Source organism: Orbicella faveolata, unplaced genomic scaffold (genome assembly GCF_042242905.1).
Source record: "Orbicella faveolata isolate gen_17 unplaced genomic scaffold, um_ofav_v1 contig_12, whole genome shotgun sequence".
Classification (NCBI taxonomy): domain Eukaryota; kingdom Metazoa; phylum Cnidaria; class Anthozoa; order Scleractinia; family Merulinidae; genus Orbicella; species Orbicella faveolata.
This window is the reverse complement of record NW_028301539.1, coordinates 10,560,906-10,574,779: the sequence shown is the minus strand read 5'-3', so window position 1 is coordinate 10,574,779 and position 13,874 is coordinate 10,560,906. Positions and strand designations below refer to the sequence as shown.

Below are 13,874 nucleotides of genomic sequence, written 5' to 3'. Positions count from 1 at the left end.
AACCCCCCTCTCTTTGTACCACGGTGGAGATATGAGCTAGCTTGTACGTCCAAGGGTTAAGGCTGATGGCGCTTTTTGTTGTGAGATTTTCGGGGCAAGAATTACTTTTTATCTTTTTCACATTTATAGTGACCGAAATACTACGCGCGCATTGATTGGTCAGAAATCTCTCTTCATTGTACCAATAAACACCTGGTTTCAGACAGCACTGCAAGAGAACTGGAGACTCAGAATACTACCGAGAACATAAGCTTTTCCCATATATTTGGCTTTCCCTGGCTGTGATATCAAAACTACGAATAGCTTTTAATTCAACATATACATAGAGTTTTGTTAAGAACAAGAGGATCAGAATATAATGCTTGACCTTTTCTCCATGGCAAATATTTAAAGCCGATTCTGTCAGTTTACGCCTGAGTTTAGAAGAAAGAGCGCTTGCTACGGACTGTGGAACACGCAGTTCTGATATATTACAGCTGAGCATGAATGATCAATTTGGGTTATTAAAAAGATGGTAAAAGATTTCTTTTGAGTTAACGATGACTTTAGTTCCCATTCAGCTTTCAAGTAATAGTTGATCATTCAGCAAAATGCAGAGGAACACGGACTTCATAACCTTCAACATAAGTAAGTAAATTTCCGAAGCAGCGTTTTTAGAACTAACCTTTATTCCATTTGCAAAACTTTTTAAAGTTATCGTTGAATAACCCCGTCAAGGTCTTGACAAGCGCATGAACTTTTTACTACTAATGCACTAATGCACTCTCTGTTTTTCATCGATAACCTTTTCCTTTCCTTTCCTTTCCTAAAACATTTATAGCGCTAAATGTTTTCGTCGCTTTACTTTGGAGGTCTTGTGTGCTACGCTGAGCCTATGCTTTCATTTTTCCAGCTTCTGTCATTGGTTTGCCGCATTCTTTCATAAAATTGTTGAGAATAAGCAACTTGATCTCGAAAGTACGATAAATTTTCTCCTCTTTGACAAAAAATGTTCCATAGTTATTTGACAAAAACAACAAACCACTCTTTCTATGGATTTAACGGCCCAATAAACCACTTAAGATGTTAGAACAATACTCAAAAAGTTTCCAAATCAGTCGCCTAACGGCTCGAGGTTTACAAACTTTTCTCGTAATCTCCCAACATCCCGCGTGGTTTAGCTAAACTATCATGACGCACACTGCTAAAAAAAGAAACTTGGCAGCGGTGGGATTCGAACCCGCGCCTCCGAAGGGACTGGTGCCTTAAACCAGCGCCTTAGACCGCTCGGCCACGCTACCACATATGGAGGGCCAACCAATTCTAAGAAGTTTCGAGATGATCAACAAATAGACCAATTTTGATATATTAAAATTCAGCCTGACACTATAGGCCTCAGCACGAGGCTCTGGGGAATAAACCTCACAAACTCTGTAGTTATTCCCCAGAGCCTCGTACTGAGGTCTATTGTTTCAGGCTGAATTTTAATATATCGAAATTAGTCTATTAATCCCAACTTTTTTTTTCCTGGTGTTTTAATCTTTTTTTTTAGCTTATTGATGACCTCATCCATCAGCTTTAGCAGGCAGTCCAATGGCGCTCACTTACTCACACATTCGTTGGAGGCGAGCCAATGCGCTAATGCGCTGTTCATGCTCCTGATATAGCTATTTATTGAGAAATTTCTGTAGCAAACGGCGCTTGTCAATTATCAACATCTAACTGCGTCTGCATCGTTACTTATATTGATGATTGACAGCAGCTACCCATGACTGTTTACGTTATCATGACGTTCACTGTAAAAAAAGAAACTTGGCAGCGGTGGGATTCGAACCCACGCCTCCGAAGAGACTGGTGCCTTAAACCAGCGCCTTAGACCACTCGGCCACGCTACCGGATATAGAGTGTCAAATTAAATCACCAGATGTTATTGGTTGCTATCGATTTCAGACAGCAAAGAAATATGCAACAAAATCTTGAAAGACAAACGTCGTATGATTAATAAGACACAAACGTGCTACTTGTCGCAGCTGATGAAAAAGTAAGTTTCGTATTGATATTAAATTGAAGTACTCATTGTGCAAAAATATAACTTGGAAGCAGTGGGATTCGACCACTCAGCCACGTTACCAATGCGTTTTATGCTGCCAACAAAACATGGCAAATATAAGGGCGCTTATCGTTTGTCAGAACTGACTGGCCCGAAGTTGTCGTCGGTCTAAAAGTTAACGAACAGGTGTGCTTGATTACGCGGATGAATAATGAGTGAGCAATGTCATGACTCCTATTCGTAACCCTTCGCTTTTATATGGCTAGATAACTTTCAGGACGGTAAAGAGGACGGCATTGGGATATATTAGAGTTGTTGTGTTCCTTCCAGGACAAATCTGGTGAACATTTGGCAATGTGATTGGAGCTATTATTCGATTTTTGACCTTGTGCTTAGAATGCACCCCTCAGTTCCAGTTCGTAATTTTTTTGTTGTTTGTTGTTTTTTGTTTTGTTGTTGTTGTTTTTTTTATCATAACCATTGTAAATTATGACGGTGAAGAGGACGGAATTGGGATATATACGAGTTGTTTTGCTCTTTCCAGGAGGAATTTGGCGACCATTTGGCAATGTGATTGGAGCTATTATACGATTTTTGACCTTGTGCTTAGAATGCACCCCTCAGTTCCAGTTCCTAGTATTTTTTTTTAATCATAATTACGGTGAATTATGGTGCCTTAAACCAGCGCCCAGACCGCTCGGCCACGCTACCGGACATGAAGCGCTAAATATTTTCAAATTAACGACTTTGCACCTAAACACAAGGTAAAATTATTCCAGTTGATCTTAGTCCAGCAGAGTAAAGGAAATCCTGAAGGGATCGACAGTTTCCGAGGTGCCTTCCGCCTCTGTGTCAAAGCAAGTCTTCATTCGAAAACATTCATATAAAATGACTTTCACCTGTATGTTCATTTTCATGCAAATCAAATCATGCACAAGCGAATTCGGAAATCGCCTGTTATATTGTTTAATGTGTAAGATACAAAAGCGTAATCCTGGTAGCCAGAACTAATGAAAAAGTTACATGCAGTCACCTATTAAGGCTGCTAGCGCTTTTTGTTATGAAATTTTCATAGAAAAAGGCACTTTTTAATTATCAACATGTAACTGCGTCGTTATACCTTGCTTATGTTTATGATGGCGGCTACCATGACTGTTTGCGTTATCATGACGTTAACTGCAAAACAAGAAACTTGGCAGTGGTGGGATTCGAACCCACGCCCCCGAAGAGACTGGTGCCTTAAACCAGCGCCTTAGACCACTCGGCCACGCTACTGGATATGGAGGGGGAATCACTTTTAACCATCTTCCATTTCACCACTAAAAGCTACTGGTTGCTGTTTATTTCAGACCAAGAAAAGATATGCCACAAAATCTTAAAAGAAAAACATTACATGATCGATGAAACCGGCATGGTCTCCACTAGCGACGGAAGCAAAAGGATGAGCATAAACATAAGAAACTTGTGGGCTACTGGGGAAGGCTGCGACCAAAGCATAAGCCGTTTGCAAATGTTTGTGCGTATGCTTACGTCTATGCTTTTTTCGCTAGAAGGTCCAGTGAGGACATGCTTGGCATAAGCATAAGCATATAGGCATAGTTATATTCCTATGGTTATGTCTGGTCGTCCCTGCTAGCGTTGTATTTCTCTTATACCTGTGGTTTTGCTTATGCTTATCCGTGCGTCGCAAGTAGGGACCGGGATTAAGACAATAAAACTGCCGCTAGTTATAGTTGGAGAAACGTTACAGTCTTAAATCGAGCAACGATCCAGGTACTTATGGTGCATAAATTAAACTTAGCAGCAGAGGTGAGTGGGATTCTAAACCCACCTCTCCGAAGAGACTGGAGCCTTAAACCAGCGCCTTAGACCACTCGCTTACGCTACCAGATGTGGTTTATATTGGTTCCAAAGCATGGCAAATCTAGGGGCGTTTATCATTAGTCAGAACTTACCTATCCTTGAGAACAGGCTGTTGTCGGTCTAAAGGGTAAAAGGTAAAACCATGTCGGCGGTTTTACGCGCATGAGTCATGACAGATGTCGTGATCCATATTCATGACATTCCGTGAACAATTTTTAACACTTTTTTTAGTGGTGTAAGGCACCAGTCTCTTCAAGGGCGCGAGTACGTAGTATCTTTTTTGTACGGTTATTATGATACAAAATACAAGAAGCATGCGAATGCAATAACAAGTTCAAATTTAATTCGTATATTGCTCCGGAGCACATGGTCCTCATCAACCTCTTCGAATTGGAATACACCCATATGTTGTCCTCTTCACTCTCCTGAAAACGAGTTTCTGCCTCCACTGACCACGCTACCAGGCATAAAACGCTCCCATAACGTTTTTTCAAATCTTTGAGGAAACAGTTTACTTTAAGGGGCTGACACTGTCAGTTGCTATTGATTCATCCTTTGCAGGGTCAATTGTATGTCTATTATTTTGACGTTGCCATGGCAACCATCAAATTTTATGTAGTTTTGACTTTAACACAATTTTGTATTTTTGTCAGTGTTCTTTATCAGTTTGTAGAAACTCGCGAATTCGTACGTTTCTTAAGTATTGTGGCTTGATTTTACATTAATTTCTGGTAGTTTTTGACTTTTGAAATAATAGGGAAATCCAAGATGGCGAATCCGAGATGGCGGTTGAAATGGCGTCATTTGACGTCAAATGACGTCATAATCTTCAGAAACGGTATCATCTTGTAGAGGAAGCTCAGGGCTATCTAATCGAGGTAAATTTATTTCGCCGCGCTCTAACAAAACGAAATCCAAGAAGTGGGGGGAGGGGGGCATGGTTCCATCAATCCCCCCCTCTGTTTGTACTATGGTGGAGATATGAGTTGGCTTGTATGTCCAAGAGTTAAGGCTGATGGCGTTTTTTGTTATGAGATTTTCATAGCAAAAAGTGCTTTTTATCTTTTTTTTTTTTTTTTTTTTCACATTTATAGTGACTGAGATACTACGCGCGCTTTGATTGGTCAGAAATCTATCTTTATTGTACCGACAAACAACTGGTCTCAGACAGCACTGCAAAAGAACTGGACACTTAGAACACTAACGTGAGCATAAGCTTTACACATATTTTCCGCTTTCCCTGGCTGAGATATCAAAATCACGAATAGCTTCAACATATACATAGAGTTTTGTTGAGAACAACAGGACTAGAATATAATACTTGACCTTTTTTTCATGGCAAAAATTAAAAGCCGTTTCTGTTTACGCTTGAGTTTAGAAGAAAGAGGGCTTTCAACGACTGACTGACTGATCAATTTGGGTTATTAAGAAACTTGGTAAAAGATTTCTTTTGAGTTAACGATGAATTAAGTTTCCATTAAGCTTTCAAGTAATAGTTGATCATTCAGCAAAATCAGAGGAACACGGACTTCATAGCTTTCAACATAAGTAAATATATTTCCGAAGCAGTGTTTTTAGAACCAACCTCTATTCCACTTGAAAAACCTTTTAAAGTTATCGTTGAATAACTCCGCCAAGGTCTTAACAAGCGCATGAAGTTTGCACTACTAATGCACTAATGCACTCTCTGTCTTTCATCGATAACCTTTTCCTCTCCTTTCCTTTCCTAAAACATTTATAACGCTAAATTTTTTAGTCGCTTTGCTTTGCGGATCTTGTGTGCTGCGCTGAGCTTATGCTTTCATTCTTTCAGCTTATGTCAATGGTTTGCCGCATCCTGAATAAAATTGTTTAAAATAAGCAACTTGATCTCGAAAGTACGATAAATTTTCTCCTCTTTGACAAAAATGTTCCATAGCTATTTTATAAAAACGATAAATCACTCTTTCCATGGATTTAATGGCGCAATAAACCTCGCGGGATGTTGGGACAATACTCAAAAAGCTTGCAAATAACTCGGCTAACGGCTCGAGGTTTACAAACTTTTCTCGTAATCTCCCAACATCCCGCGTGGTTTAGTTGGGCTATCATGACGCTTTCTGCAAATAAAGAAACTTGGCAGCGGTGGGATTCGAACCCACGCCTCCGAAGAGACTGGTGCCTTAAACCAGCGCCTTAGACCGCTCGGCCACGCTACCAGATATGGAGGGCTAAGCCATTCTAACGAGTTTGTCATTAGAAGTTTTTTTATTAGAACAGCTGATTTATTGGTTGCAGTTGATTTTAGACCAAGAAAAAAATATGCCACAAGATACTTTAAATGTGATAAATGTAATAATATACTTTATTGAATTTCTTACATGTACAACAAAAAGAAAGAAAGAAAAAAAAAAAAGCACCAGCAACAGTGGAGCAGAAAACAGCACGATGTCGGAATTGATATTCAACCCCCATAAATAGTGACAAAATAGTAATAATAATTATAATCGTAGAGGTAGTAGTAAAAGTAGTAACGATTATCATATAATATTATTTACAGTCAAGTTAATTTAAAATGACTTCATTAACTAACCCCCTCACTACTTGGAAGATTATAAGACAGGGTTTTATGATCATAAAAATCTAAAAGCCTCCTTTTAAAAGTATGAAATGAGTCCACACTTTTTATATCCGTTGATAGTTTGTTCCAAGAATGGATAGACCTGTAATAAAACGAATGTTTTAAGTAATTTTGTTTTGCGTGTGGTATTTGGTAATTTAATTCCCTCGAATTACGCGTTTTCTGCCGACCTACAGCCTGACAAAAAAAGTCTTGGTGATTCAGATCAGCATGGCCTGCTCTAGCATTGTAGATAAGTACCAAATATTGAAAAAAAAAACATTGTGTTATCGACAAGACAAGTGCCGCTATTTATAGTTAATAAAATAGTTACAGTTTCGTATTAGCCTTAAATCGAGCTATAAACGACCAGGGTACTCATGATGCAAAATCGAATCTTGGCAGCCGTGGGATTCGAACCCACGCCTCCGAAGAGACTGGTGCCTAAAACCAGCGCCTTAGACCACTCGGCCACGCTACCAGATGCTCTTAACATTTGTCCAAAGCATCGCAAATCTAGGGGCTCTTATCATTTATTAGTAATGACCGGTCAATTCGAGAAAACGGGTTGTTGTCGGTCTAAAGGGCTAAAGGTAAAAAGCAGTTCTGCGTGGTTACCTGCGCATGAGTCATGACTGACCCATATTCATAACGCATTCCGCGAACAATTTTTTTTATTTTTATTTCAGATGGTCAGGTGAGGCCAAAACTCTCTTTTAGGACGATGGAGAGGACGACATTGGGATATATTTTATTTTTTGTGTTTCTTCTAGTAGCGAATGTTCCAATACGATGTGTTTCAGAGCCGTTATACGAATTTTATTCTAATACATTATTTGGCAATGAATACAAATGTATCTAACTTGATAGCAACAAACAAAAAAAGAACTAAAAAGAAGAAGAAGAGAGAAAGAGAGAAAACGAGAGAGAGAGAAAGAGAGAAAGGGCGGAAGAGAGAAAGAGAGAAAGAGAGAAAGAGAGAAAGAGAGAAAGAGAGAAAGAGAGAAAGAGAGAAAGAGAGAAAGAGAGAAAGAGAGAAAGAGAGAAAGAGAGAAAGAGAGAAAGAGAGAAAGAGAGAAAGAGAGAAAGAGAGAAAGAGAGAAAGAGAGAAAGAAACGTTAAAAAGGCGTGGGTATTTGCTACGCTAACTACGTATTTGCTACGGTAGGAATTGCTTACCAGGTAGGTATTTGCCACATTGGTAGGTATTTGATACGGTAGCAAATACGTATGGTAGGTATTTGCTACAAATATTGCGTATTTGCCACAGTCGCAAATACGGAGGGGTGGGTATTTGTTACCAAAAGTGGGTATTTGCTACCGTAGCAAATATGGAGAGTAGGTATTTGCAACCAAACATGCGTAATTGCTACGGTAGCAAGTACCGAGGGGTTGGTATTTGCTACTCAAAGTAGTTTAAGGTTAGGTGCGCTCTATTGCTCTATATTTGTTCGGAATGAAAATATGTAACCGTTATTTCCTCGTTTCTACACTTAGATTGGGAAACTCCGTCTTTAATCTCTGGAAATAAACGGCTTTGTGAGGAGGAAAATGTGTTGGTTCTTTCGAAAGGGGGGAGAGGAAGTTAACTTATCTACTTTCACACCTTTGCCCGTTTTCTCCCTGTTATCATATTTTATTGCGTAGCTTACTTCGTTGACAAGTGATCAGTCAAGAACGTGTCAAATTTACTGATGCTTTGAGGAAAACGATAAAGCAATAAAGGGGTGAAATGGAAACTTCAGGTTTGTTGCTCTTATGGCCATTTACGAAAACATTGATTTTGACCCACATATGGCTGCTGAATAACGAAGAGTTTATTTTGAACTTCCAGGGGCTTGAAACTAATTTGCAAAGACTTTGCCTTTCAGTTAGAGCAGTTCGGTAAAGATTACGACAAGCGCGTTGATCTACGTACTGGTTATCGTATTCTTAATCAGAAGAGTAGGGGTCGTTTTGGCCTTACACGGACTTGAAACTGAGCTGCCGAGGCATTGATTATGATCTACATAAGCTTGATTCGGAAACACGCAGAGGTTATTTTTAAGTTAAATGACCTTGAAACTAAATTGCAGAGATCTTGCCATCGAGTTAGAGCGGCTCCGTAAAGATTACAAGCGCATTACTCTATGTCACTGTATTAAAGGAGATTACGAGAAGATTACAAGAAGATTACGAGAAGCGCGTTGGTCAAGGTTATTGTTTTCTTAGTCAGTAAAGTCAGGATGGGTAGTGTTCACTTTACACCGGCTTGATACTGAGCTATGGAGACATTGATTTTGACTTACATAGGCTCAATTCTGAATAACGCAGATGGTATTTTTGAGTCCAATGGGCTTGAAACTAAATTGCAAGGTCCTTGCCTTTCAATTACAACGGCTCACTAGAGATTAGGACGAGCGTGTTAGTGTAGGTAACTGCACTCTTAGTGAGCAAAATAGAGGTTGTTGTGGAGTCAGACATACAGCTGCGGAGACATTCATTTAGATCTGAATAAGCTGGAATCTAAAACACAGAGAGGTTATTTTTAAATTCAAGGGGGTTGAAACTAATTTGCAAAGTAGTGAGAGCGACTCGGTAAAGATTACGACAAGCTTGTTATAGCTAGTCTAGCTAGATCCAGGTTATTGTATTCTTGGTCAGTAAAGTAGCTATGTAGCTAAGGGGTCGTTTTGACCTCAGCCGGGCTTGATACTGAACTGTGGAGACACTGATTTCGAGATACATAATGTTGATTTGAATAACGCAGAGGTTATTTTTGAGTTTTAGGGGCTTAAAACTAAATTAAGACAAAGAAAGGATTGCCTCTAAAGGCTCGGTGTATATTACGACAAGCGCGTTGGTTTAGGTTATTGTATTCTTAGAGGGTTCGTTTCGGACTTACACGGACTTGATATTGAGCTGCGTAGACATTGATTTTGACCAACATGGGTGATTCTGAAACACGCAGAGGTTATTTTTTAATTGAGCTAAATGGCCTTGAAACTAAATTGCAGCGATTTTACCATCGAGTAAGAGCGGCTCGGTAAAGATTACAACAAGCGCATTAGTCTAGGTTATTGTATTGTTAGTCAGTAGAATAGAGGTCGTTTTTACCTTAGTCGGGCACGATACTGAGCTGTGGAGACGATGGTTTTGACCTACATAGGCTTGATTCTGAAACACAGAGAGGTTACTTTTAAGTTCAAGGAGCTTGAAACTAAATTGGAAAGACCCTATGTTTTAGTTGGAGCGGCTAGGTAAGGATTACGAGAAGCGCGTTGGTTTAGGTTGTTGTGCTTAGAGGTCGTTTTGTGGACTTAGAGCGGGGTTGTCACTAGTTGCGCAGACTTTGATTTACCCACACAGGCTTGATTCAGCGCAAACTACTTAAAGTCTAAATTTCAGAGACATTGATCTTTAGTTAAATCAACAGGTTTAAGATTTTAGCACATGTTGGCTATGTACATAGTCTGTAAAATATAGCTTGGTTTGAACTGAGATGGCATCGACATTTTCATGCAATTCTGCGACCTCTGAGCTAGTTTAAAGCGACAGGTTACTCCATTTCCTGTCAAAAGCGCAAAATTTCTTGAGTATTAGCGTCGGTATTTTTTTACACAGTATCGTGTAAACATGAAGTTGCAATTAACACTTTGCTTCTTCTCAGTTTCACGCATGATCATTGGTCAACTAACATCGCGAATCCAAAGCAATATTAAAGCATTTTCCCGAACTTTAAGGTACCATGCACTTTTTCAAATATCCCTTATATTAAATGCCATGTATGTGGAAATTAGGGAACATTTCAAAAAAGTGTTCGCCGTTCATCGTTGAGTTATTGATATGTTAATTATAAATATAAATTATACTTAAATTACTGCGTTCCGTTCATTTCTTAGTTTTGACATTTTGTGTCGAAAAGAAAACTAGAGACGGTGTAATAAACATTTAAGCGTTGGAGATGAATATTCTTATCAGAAGATTTAATTTGATTGACGTTAATCATTGGATGGTTCAATCGTTGAATTAATGATGGCGGTGTTACGCCGTAAAAATGAAGCTACTAACGCAAAATGTAGCAACGCGAGATGTAACAACTTTTGACGCATAATGTAATATTAGCTCGGATTGTAACAACTTTTGACACAAAATGTAACAATTTCTTTGACGCGAATTATAACAACGTTTTAATTCAAAATGTGAAAACCTCTTCAACACGAAACGTAACAACTCAAAATGTAACAACTCTGCTCTTAATGTATAAAGGACGAAATTCAGATACTGTATTATCGTTCTTCTCTAGCTTAGCAACTCCTGTCAGTCAAATTATACAAATCTACCTGTTATATGACCAGTTCAAAATTTTAAAAGAACGTGTTAATCAAACAAGGTCCGTGTCTCTCCGTCCGTGCTCTAAGGACGCACATGAACTTTATATCTTCCAACGTTAAACAAACAACAACAAATACATAACATGTACGAAGGCATGAATAATTACTACTACCTGACAGTCACAGTTGGAGGCGTTAGACGTCACCTGACTTTAGAAAACTGCTTGTCCACTACCTTATCACAAAAAAGTGATCACTTACAGGAGGTGGTAGCTTAAGGGAAGTGATCGTCAGGAAAGAGTTGACTTTATTGGATAAAATCATATGGTTTCAAAAGGTCAACGTTTTTACTCGACTTAAAATATCTTGAGGGCATAGAATGTAGAGCGGTAGAACAACTCTCTTACTCTTGTTAAATTGCTATTTCAATTTAATTTTTGGATTTTGTTTAATGATGGGGAAATCAATTTTACATTGTAAGTAAAAGCAAGGGAAAGTAAGTAGTAGAAGTTGTTTAAATAACCATTCTTCAGGTACAAGAGAACTCCTCCTGTGTTTATGTAGCGTTTAACAGTCGCAAGGAAGACACTACATTTCGGCCATATCCACGTAATCTGACAACCGCTTCTGCGTAACTTGTCGTCTAACAATTCTAAAAACTTGGGAATATAATGACCCTTCGCTCCTCTTGCCCGCTTTACCTCTATTAGTATCGATAGTAACATGAACAGCGGTTTATTAATTTAGAATCCGAAAAAAACATACTTCATAAGGTTTAGACCGTCAAAGGATAATATTGGCTAAAACTGTGCTAAGGGTTGTTGTGGCTAATTTTAGCCACACTTACACAGTGATTAGAAATGTCGCTTAAGCTCTATTTTTAATAATATATCGAAAGAGTTGTTACATTTTGCGTTGTTACATTTCGTGTTATAGAAGTTGTCACATTTTGCGTTGAAAAGTTATTATTCGCGTCAAACAAATTGTTACATGTTGCGGCAAAAATTAATACATTTCTCGTTAATGTTTTATTTTGCGTTAGTTGTTACATTTTACAGCGTAACATCGGTCACTAATTTTACTTAAAAAGCGCTCGAGTACAATGTAGAGGTGTTCTCTCGTTTAAGCGTCACTGTTTGAAATGGAGATCAGTTGCTCCAGAAACCTTAACCGTGGTTGAACAGTACAGAAAATATAAGGACAGCGGATATTTTCAAACAGAATCAAGGGCTCGTTGAGCCTGTGACTGTTTTTGAATCCGGCGAATCAGTGAATTACCCTCAACTTAGTACACACTCACATGCGTATTAAGGACACAGAGCTCCCAGTGTTGCAGTTTGGTATTTGCCTGTTGTGATGGTTAGATATGCTCAGAGATATTAAAAGCTGATAAAGCTACTCCCCAAAGTAGCACTTAGAGTTTTATTCCACGTTGTTTTGCACATCCGGATCTTAAGTGCACGCAGAGCTGACTGATCATCGAATCTTTTGTTCCCTTACATTGAAAACTTCACCGTCGTTATCCCCACATAATGCAGACTTATATGACTCAATATTGGGATTATAAAATGTTAATTCTGATCAAATCACTATGATCAACTTTCCCTTGTTTTCTTCGAACAACTGAAAAAGTCTAGTTTTGGAACGAAACAGTGGACGTTAAAGCCGGTTTCACTACGACATAATCACAAGCATAAGCATAGCAGTAACAGGGGCGTCCACAGCACAAGCATTAGCACAAGCATTAGCACAGGCACGTGGCAGTGAAGACGAGCACAACACAAGCAAAAGAGTAAGCACAAGAAGAACAAACGTTCTTGTGCTTCTTGTGCTTGTGCTTATGCTTGTGTCAAGTGAGAATTTGCTGCTGTGATCGCGCGCATTAGCATGAGCGAAAGTCCGTCTTATTATTTTACTGTATCGAAAAGGTATGGAACCGGAAAAAGGCAATTATCAAATCTACGCATGCCTACGTACTTATGCGTGTGTTAAGGGCGTCCTAACTTCCGTCATGCTTATTCTAATGCTTGTTCTTGTGTGGTATAAAAAGTCCAAACTTAATTTAAGGCATTAAAAACGTAAAGAGAAATCAAGCAGCAAATACCAACTTATGTTTCTAAAGAAAAGTGAGCGTCAATTCGGCCAGAACCAGTTCTAACGATCCTTAGAACTAACGCTTTTTATTTATAGACGGCCTAGTTCCAGTGGTCAGTTCTAGCAAATGGTAAGCTCTTTAAGTAAAATTACTAAAATTGCAGTCAGGGATAGACATCAGAAAAGAAAAACTAAGAATAAGGGATAAATTAAAGTTGCTTTACGTTGCAGCGGAGTAAATGTTTAAATCCGAGCATTTTCCAAAAAGGACACCCCCGTCAGTCACGTATATCACGAGGTCAGGCACGTAGTCGTAGGTGTTTTTGAGGACGTATTGTTTTCAGTGCCCCTCCCTAAAGCCGCGGAGTATGTCACTAAGCTGTGATGCGATGATATAGAACGTGATTTAGACACTACTGATCATGACATCCAGAACATCAAATCTCGCCCCCTCAAATAAGTAGAATTTAATTTTACACTTTAATGCTATTTTTTGCCACATACCCTGGCTACTAGTACAAGACACGGAGCACGTATTACATATGCTCGCCAGCTATCCCACGCCTGGGATAAAATAATCCCACGCCTAGGATAAAAGATTTCTTTCGAGTTAACGATGAATTTAGCTCCCATTAAGCTCTCAAGTATTAGCTGATCATGCAGAAAAATACAGAGAAACACGGACTTCATAGCCTTCAACGTATGTAAATAAATTTCCGAAGCAGCGTTTTTAGAACTAACCTTTATTCCATTTGCAGAAATTTATCGTTGAATAACTTCGCCAAGGTCTTGATAAGCTCATGAAGTTTGTACTACTAATGTACTAAGGCACTCTCTGTCTTTCATCGATAACCTTTTCCTTTCCGGTCCTTTCCTTTCCTAAAACATTTATAGCGCTAAATGTTTTCGTCGCTTTGCTTTGCGGATCTTGTGTGCTGCGCTGAGCCTATGCTTTCATTCTTTCAGCTTATGTCAT

General features: G+C 38.9%; 5 non-coding genes across 5 annotated transcripts; all 5 read right to left on the bottom strand.

Annotated features, from left to right (window-relative positions):
- Positions 1-1,198: 1,198 nt before the first annotated feature.
- On the bottom strand, positions 1,199-1,280 carry Trnal-aag (transfer RNA leucine (anticodon AAG)). Its single transcript has one exon. It is a non-coding gene; the product is annotated as a tRNA-Leu (tRNA).
- Positions 1,281-1,792: 512 nt separating this feature from the next.
- Trnal-aag (transfer RNA leucine (anticodon AAG)) lies at positions 1,793-1,874 on the bottom strand. The gene has a single exon. It is a non-coding gene; the product is annotated as a tRNA-Leu (tRNA).
- A 1,348-nt stretch (positions 1,875-3,222) lies between these two features.
- Trnal-aag (transfer RNA leucine (anticodon AAG)) lies at positions 3,223-3,304 on the bottom strand. Its single transcript has one exon. It is a non-coding gene; the product is annotated as a tRNA-Leu (tRNA).
- Positions 3,305-6,008: 2,704 nt separating this feature from the next.
- Trnal-aag (transfer RNA leucine (anticodon AAG)) lies at positions 6,009-6,090 on the bottom strand. The gene has a single exon. It is a non-coding gene; the product is annotated as a tRNA-Leu (tRNA).
- An 800-nt stretch (positions 6,091-6,890) lies between these two features.
- On the bottom strand, positions 6,891-6,972 carry Trnal-uag (transfer RNA leucine (anticodon UAG)). Its single transcript has one exon. It is a non-coding gene; the product is annotated as a tRNA-Leu (tRNA).
- Positions 6,973-13,874: the final 6,902 nt, after the last annotated feature.